We start from the raw sequence: 8,876 nt of genomic DNA on the forward strand, positions 1-8,876 counted from the left end.
TATTAAGTGATTTGGCCACAGTCAGCTGAGAAGTCTCTGGTAGAGGGAACAAAATTCAAGTCTTCTAAGCCTCCCACCTAGCACCTAAGCCACTGGACCAGCCTTCCTCTCCACCAACCTGCGCTGTGCTCTGAGGCGTGCAGAAAGTAAATGTGCTTGGGTCTAATTTTATTTGGCTGCTTTTAAGTTTAATCAGCTCAAAGGAAGGGTTTGATTACCTGAGCACCACCTGCCATGGGCCTCTTCCAGACCCATTGGTGTAGCTAGCTGGGAGCATCGCCTCACTTCCAAAGCAACCCACATGCTGTCCCCACCACCACTCCAAAGCTGAACGGAGAGCAGGAGTCCTCTGTTACAAAAGGGGTTCTTGTCCCTCGCTTTGCCTCCAGGGCTAAAAATATACACAGCTGAGAGCAACTAGGAAAACAGCAGAGCTGGGGCCTTCCTGAAGCCAGGCTTTTCAAGTAGCGAAACAGCCACCTGACCGAGCTGAGAGCACTGAAAACAATCTACAGGTTAGAGTGTGCAATGAAGACAGCATGGTAAATGTGGTAAGAAAAACTTGACCTTTCTGAATAAGCAACCAGACCCCTAGTCTCTGGGAATCGAGGGAGTGAAGGGAGCTGGAGCAGGGACCTCAGACCAGGGTATTCAGGCCTTTCTAAGTGGGTTTTCTGCTGGAATTTCCAAGAGAAAGGGGTTTTTTTGGGTTGCTTTTTTATTATTCTTTCAAATGATTTTCCATGAGCAAGAAACAAGCTTTGATTAATGAAACTTTGATGCAGAGCACAAACTCTGGAGCAGTCACCATCTGTAGCAGCTCTCCAAAAGTGTTGTTTATTTACAGCAAAAGCCTGGGAGCTGGGCACAAGCTGAGGAAACAGGGAAAGTCTGGCTAGCAGGTAAGGACCAGGTGATCTGGGCTCTGTCGCTGGCTGTGTCACTGACTCATTGTGTGACTCAAACTCCTTATACCTCCATTTCCCTAGCTATAAAATGGGGACTGTACTTCCCTGGCTCATGGCAAAGGGGCTGGGAGACTTAATTCTCTACTGTTCACAAAGTGTCTTGCACGTTTCTAGCACCTTCTACCTGTAGATCTGAGTGTTGTTATAAGAGGGAGTAGCCTCAAATGGAAGGAGCAGTGTCCCTTGAATTCCAATGCATTTGCAACATTTCATTGGATTTAGCCACCTCATTGTCATGTGTTGTATCTCACACAACGCACAGTCAATCTGTGGAACTCCTTGCCAGGGGATGTTGTGAAGACTATAACTCGGCTCAAAAAAGAATTAGATACAGACAGAGGTTCCTGTCCTGCAATTGCAAGGGCACAAGCGGGTGGCTGTACCGCATACTCACCCAGAACCCTATTGACTTCAGTGAAACTTTGCACAGTTCCAGCCATCTGCCTGAGTTGCAGGACTAGAGCCACTGGCAGGAAACGTCATCAGCACCCCCAGCTCATGTGGGTCCCTGTAAATTCTATCCTGTGGGCTCACAGCTGGTTGACCCAATTGTCTGCTCCTGCAAAAGTGCAGCTGCCAAGACTGAAGGTGGGTTGAGACCCTTCTGAACATGTGGCAGGGATTCCAGTGGGGAGGAGGATCTGCAAACAGGAGCTGGGTGCACTCCATAGCAGCTCTGCCAGCAGAGGCTGAATCAGCACATCACCTGGGCTTTCTAGCCATTCACAACCCTTGCCCCATGAGCAGCACAGAGTTCAGGAGCTGGGCTGGTCACTCCCGGGCACCCCGGTACCATAGGGGTTGCTAGCGCCTTGCCCTACTGCAGCTTACATCTTGAGGGACTTTGCCCCACTATCAGCCTTGGCTTAATGGAACCCAGGGCAGATCTAACCCATCATGTACTGATGGACGCAGCATGCAGCCCTGGACACTGCTGTTGCTCGGCAGCACCTGGCAGACTGAAGAGCCAGGAACCAGGACCAGCTCTGAGTGAGATTTTGAAAATAATCCTACCCTGTGATGGGGGAGCGTTTTCCACAAATGAAGCAGGGAGTCACACCCTGTGAAGATAATTCCAGGAGTCCAGCAACGTGCTGCACAGCTGATGGAAACAAAAGTCTCCTGAGGATTAAGCAATCCGGAGCTACAGGCAGGGTCAAGGCCCCACTTTGCCCAAACAGCAATGGTCAGGACAGCTTCTGGAAAACAGCTACATCCCATTAGGTCTCAGGCAGTGGCCACCTGTGCACCAGCAGCTAGCCAGAGAGCAGCAGCCCTTTCCACACAGCCTGCTACACAGGAACACGTGTGTGCCGGGGGGCAGAGTTTGTCCGAGGCACTACAGCACTGGTGCTTGCATTGCAGCAGTCAGAGCCTTGGAGGGGCTCGCTGAGGGAGGGGCTGCTTGCCTGGACCCCCTTCTCTTTTACCTTGGAGTCTTTGAACAGCCATGTATATGACCATATTATAGGGCTGCTGTGATTTGCCACAAACCCACTCGCCCTAAAAAACAAAACAAAAAAAACTCTTTTTCTTTCTGGAGAATCCCAGTGAAATTAAGAAGACCACCCCCCACCTGCACACACAAACCCACAGCATGCGATCCTCTCTGCAAGAGTGTTGGTCCCTCAGACACATTGTCCAAAGTGAAACATCTGCAGTGCTGTGAAGAAGACCTAGAAACACAGTGACTGAGTCCTAAGCCAACTGACTAGTTAGGCTGATTACTCATCTCCATGGACCTTTACATACCAACTCACTTTGACCAGCTTATTTGCTTTACCAGCATGTATTCTATTCTCTTCAGGTTCTTATCCTGCCCATAGTAACTGAGCATCTTCCCACCATGCATTAAGCCCTCTCCAGGACAGTCAATTTGTACATATTAAGTCCATTTTCCTTTAAGGGAATATAATTATTATTTGAAATAGAGTTACCCAGACACTCCAGCTTAAACACACCGGATTAGGTAAAACAAGTTTATGAACTACAAAGAAAGATTTTAAGTGAGTGCAAGTAATGAGGCATAAAAGTTAGAAATGGTTACAAGAAATATAAAGATAAAACATTTACTAGAGCCTAACTTAACAAAGTTCCTCACCACGTGCCCCAGCAGACTACTGACCAAACTCTCAGGTCAGGACCGCTCACCAACAGAAGTTGGTCCAATAAAAGATATTACCTCATCCACCTTGTCTCACCAACGCCACCGACCATTCTCACTCACACTTAGTGCCCTTACCTTGTAGGGGCGCAGGCTGCTGGGATATGAATGGTGCCCAGTACACCTGTATCAGAACAGCCGACTATCACTGCTGTATTATAACCAGAGAACAGGCACTCTCTCCACTCCAGATCCAGAGAAAGGGACAAGGACAGAAGTGGACATGAATAAATGATACACCCACTTACAGACATTTCCATGAATAAATGATGCTGCACTTCACCTCCTTTACTTATTTTTTAAAGATACGTTTATTTTCAAAATCTGAAATATTTATGCCTATCCCAGCAGATAAAAATGCTAAAGGTAACACAGACAGCACTGCCTGGGTCTAGGCAGGGGATACAGAAATGTTGACCTGCCATGAACTCTTCAGATGACTATGGATATACTGGCCCGGCTCCCGAGTTCAGATATGCTCGTCTAAATCTGGCATAACCTCTGTGAAGCTATTGTGGATTTACAGCATTGAAACTGGGACCAGACTCTGGCTCATTTAGTGTATAAGACAGACTACCCCATTCATAGTGTCTTTTAGATGATAATGCTCAGAATTCTCACTGAAATGGAGAGTGAGGGTGTGATGTGACATTCCATATTCTTTATGGAAATATGCTTATGATATGGATATGACATAACTGAGATGTACTTTATGCAAGATGGGTATTGTAAGCTATCATTGGAAAGGTTATAATTTACTGAATGTGTTTATCCAATTTGTATGCATGTATCATGTTTGTATCTGAAGCTGGGAATATTGACCATGTCTCTGTATTTCAAATGTGCTATGTTGGATGAGGCCAAAGAATGTTAGTGGCTTATTGAGGAAATGCACCCAAGCATAATGATTACCTCTCAGAGATAGCTCTACACAATGGGAACTGTTTGACCCAGGTCACAGCAAAAAAGCTTTCCAGCAAGTGGGGGAGGGGAGGAGATATAAAAGAGGGACAATGACAACATGAGAGAGCCTCACTCTCCCTACAACAACACACCTGGAAACACCTGAGGAACAAAGACTGAACTGTGGGAAGTGATGGTCCCAGGCTGGAAGGATTTTTAAAAAGAAAGTAAGAAAACCTGGGAAAGCCAAAGCAACTTGTCCCTTAAGAATCTGCCAGTCTGTTTATCACTCAGGGTGAGAATTTGCCAATTTGTATCCTACCTATCTAGTGTATTAAGCTCAGTTTGTGACTTTTGATTATTTAGTATGGTTATCTGCTTTGTTCTGTTTGCTATCTCTTTACCCACTTAAAATCTACCTTTTGTAGTTAATAAATTTATTTTGTTTATTATTAAACCCAGGTTATGTAATTTCTAAGGGGGGGGGGCAAGAAGTCATGCACATCTCTCTTCACATTGAGGAAGAGGGTGGATTTTTATGAGCTTGCGCTGTGCAGATTTTTCTATATAGTGCAAGGTGGTATTATTTTGGGTTTATCTCCCAAAAGGGGTGTGCACGTGAGTGCTGAGAGAGTCCTCTCACACAGAGCTGACTTCAATCTGTCGCAGCAGCTGGATATGGGTGTGTGTGTGTGTGTGTGTGTGTGTAAAAGAGACAAGAGGCCGGAGAGCCTAGTTCAGCAAAACAGGGAGTGGGAACCCAGGCTGGTGGAGCAGCAGAGGCTCAGTGAAATCCCAGTACATCAGGTGGCATCCCAGAACGGGGGTCCAACCTGTCACAGAGGGATTAAAAAAAGAGACCTATCTATATTTGCAAAAACACGGAGGAGTGTTTAGGAAAAAAATCTCTAAGCAATGTTGAAGTCCCGAGCCCTGACAGGCGCACCCCAGCTTTCGAACTTCTGAAGATTGTCATATTTAGCTTGGAAAGTAAGTAAGTTTGGCTACCCTGGTGTAAGGGATTTCAAACATGAAAGCTACAGTATTGTTCAAAATATTAATTGCATGCCCAGTGTCAGACTTAAAAACTAGTTTACAGAATAGAGCTGGGAGAATAATGGATTTTTTGGTGTGCTGGCAGTGCCAGAAGAATCAGAAAAAATTAAGTTTTGGATCCAACCAAAAAGTAATTTAAAAAAAAATTCAGCTAATTGAAAAAGTCAAAAAAATTTCAAGTTGGGTCAAAACAAAACATTTCCTTTAATACAATCATAGACGTGTAGGACTGGAAGTGACCTCAATATGTCACCTAGTCCAGTCCCCTGCACTCAAGGCAGGACTATGTAATAATTAGACCATTCCTGACAGATGTTTGTCTAACCTGTTCCTAAAAAACTCCAATGACGGAGATTCCACAACCTCCCTAGGTAATTTGTTCCAGTCCTTAACTACCCTGACAGTTAGAAAGTTTTTCCTAATGTCCAACCTAAACCTACCTTGCTGAAATTTTAAGCCCATTGCTTCTTATCCTACCTTCAGAGGTTAACAAGAATAATGTTTCACCCTCCTTGTAACAACCTTTTATGTATTTGAAAACTGTCATCATGTCCCCCCTCAGTCTTCTCTTCTCCAGACTAAACAAACCCAGTTTTTTCAATTTTCCCTCATAGGTCATGTTTTCTAGACCTTTCATCATTTTTTTTGCTCTTCTCTGGACTTTCTCCAATTTGTCCACATCTTTCCTGAAATGCGGTGCCAGAACTAGACACAGTACTCCAGTTGAGCTCTTATCAGCACTGAGTAGAGCGGAAGAGTTACTTCTCACATCATGCTTATAGCACTCCTGCTAATACATCCCAGAATTATGTTCACTTTTCTTGCAACAGTGTTACAACTTTTGACTCATATTTAGCTTGTGATCCACTAAACCCCCCAGATCCCTTTCTGCAGTACTCCTTCCTAGGCACTCATTTCCCATTTTGTAGGTGTGCAATTGATTGTCCCTTTCTGTCCTCTCATTCTAATCCTGTCCTCTAAAGTTCTTGCTGCTTCTCCCAGCTGGGTGTTATCCACACATTTTGTAAGCACACTTTTCACTCCATTAATGAAAATATTGAATATTACTGGATCCAGGATCCCATTAGATACATCCCCCCAGTGTGACAGCAAACCATTGATAACTATCTTTGAGTACTGTCTTTCAACTAGTTTTGCACCCACCTTCTTATAGTAATTTCATCTAAACCAGAGGTTCTCAACCTTTTTCTTTCTTGAGACTCTCCCCAAAAAAACTGTGCCACCACAACAGTTTTTCTGCATATCCAGTAGATTAAAAACTGTATTGAATGGATTGTTATATAGTTAAATACACACACGTATAAAATATTTAAAAAGGGATAATATAGGCACAAAAATAAACTGAATATTATTATTTTTATTTACTTAGTGTGAAACTTCTTGTTGGTGCTGATCAACAATTCTGTGAAGACGTGGGGGTATCTTTGACAAGCACAAGCGTATGTCATGGTCAATGTTCATTCTGGTTCGGTACTTTGATGGCATGGCTGAAAATCCAGTTTCACATAAGTAGGTGGTACTAAAGGAGATCAAACCTTTCAGTGCTGCAGAAGAAGCAGTGATGTATTTGTCGGAACACGCACACCAAATGTCTCCAGCGGCATTTCTTTGAACCTGGTTCTGAGGGAGCTGTCTGACGAAATGTCAATGAGCCCGTCTAACAGTTTTGATGGGACATTGGATGGAAGTTTAGCTTCAGTGTTCTCACTAAAGGGGTTTGTAGTGCACATGTGTGTAGCAGCTTGTTCCGTTGTGAGTTCGGGAAATTAAGAATTAAATTTGTTAAGCAGACCAGACAGCTGCACTGCTAGCTGAGGTTTACGTCAAAGTCCATGTTTCATTCCTGAATGAAAGAATGTAAGAGCTCAAACCTAACAGTAGTGCCCCCACAGACACGAACTTTCCAGAGTTGTTTTCTTTTGAATGCCTCAATTCTTTCACGCTGGGCAATAAAATTAGTGTTCCTAACTTTTATTCAGCTTATTAATTTCACTGAATAGGTCTGTGAGGTAACCCAGTTTTGCCAGCTACATGTCATCTTTCAGCACTTCAGCAAGTTGAGTTTTCTTATCAACTAAGAACGTACATAACTCTTCCTTGAGATTAAACATACAGGCAAAAAGAAGAACAGGAGTACTTGTGGCACCTTAGAGACTAACAAATTTATTAGAGCATAAGCTTTCGTGGACTACAGCCCACTTCTTCGGTAGTCCACGAAAGCTTATGCTCTAATAAATTTGTTAGTCTCTAAGGTGCCACAAGTACTCCTGTTCTTCTTTTTGCAGATACAGACTAACACGGCTGTTACTCTGAAACCTGTCAACATACAGGCAAGCATTCTGCCTCAAAATAGCCACCTTACCTCTGTATGCATGAGTAAAACATGATGCTCTGTACCCACCTCTTCACAAAGTGCAGCAAAACACCTGGAGTTTGTTGCTCTGGATTTAATAAAATTAATGAGCATTACCATTGTGGGGGAATAGGCCTGGCTGACCCCCCTTTCACCGAACAAGACACCGGCAAAGACTGATCCTATAGGCCCACCCTACAGGCCACAAGCCTGAACCATACTAGGAGTCATGTTCTCTGCCGGTCTCAGTCATGACCAGAGGAGGGAGGGGGGCCGAGGAGAGAAAGAATAAAAAGCCCCAGCAGGAGCACTAATGAAATATAAGTTTGGCTGGCGAAATATAATAAACCGCTTGTGTGAAGAAAGTAATTCTAGTTAAATGCAGCTTCTTCTTTGGGTTCTCTGTGACCCCCTCCCCCCCGAACTTCTAGCTAAATTCTAGCTAAATGCAAACTAACCAATCACACTTCTTCTTTGGGTGTTCTGTGACCCCCCGGGTGCACTATCGGTAACACCCCAGAAAAGTAATTTACACCCTGCCGAGAATACACCCTAACTGGTGCCAAGTACTGCCCATATCGGAAACCACCAAGAAGCCCTCCACCCAACATGCACCCAATTCTTGGAAAAATAATAAGGGAGGTGCCGGGAAAGGGAACAGACCCTAACTCTTTATTTTTCGTAAACGACGTGTAACTTGTAATATGTTTGCGGTTTGTAAGAATAAAAGGAGCCTGCGAGCTCAGTTCGGGGGAGCAGTTTCTAATTGCTACCCCCAACGCGTTGGTATGTATTGCAATAAACGGGCCTCGCGCTTGAGTCTGTGAACTAAAATCAATGCGTGGGTGACTTTTTTTCACGACACCACTGTGAAGACCTGGTGCAATATCTTTTGCAGCAAGTGCTTCTCAGTGTAATAAGCAGTGTGTTCAAATAGTGCGAGGTGCAACGGCTTTTATTTTTTGCATGACACCAGAATGCTTTCCGGTCATTACTACGGCTCCATCAGTGCAGACCCCAATGCAATTAGTCCAGCTGATTTCTGCTGAAATCATAAAATCATCTAACAGCTTGAAAATGTCATCTGACTTTGTTGTCTTCAGCTCTTTGCAGAACAAAAAGTCTTCCTTTATTTCCTTATTCCACACATACCGAACATAGGCAAATAAATGGGACATTTTTGAAATGTCTGTGGATTCATCTAGCTGGATAGCAAAATCATTGTCAATCAGCCGATCAATACACTGAGAAACTGTGTCTTCTGACATAGAAATGATCCATCATTTGACGTGGTATTTTTGTCAGTACCTTGGCCTTCTCCTCTCCAAACCCTTCCTTTGTTATTTCAATAACACATGGCATTATCAAAATCTCAGCAATCGTATGTGATTTTTTTATTTTAGCAATTTTC

This window comes from Chrysemys picta, chromosome 13, assembly GCF_011386835.1.
Source record: "Chrysemys picta bellii isolate R12L10 chromosome 13, ASM1138683v2, whole genome shotgun sequence".
Classification (NCBI taxonomy): Eukaryota; Metazoa; Chordata; order Testudines; family Emydidae; genus Chrysemys; species Chrysemys picta.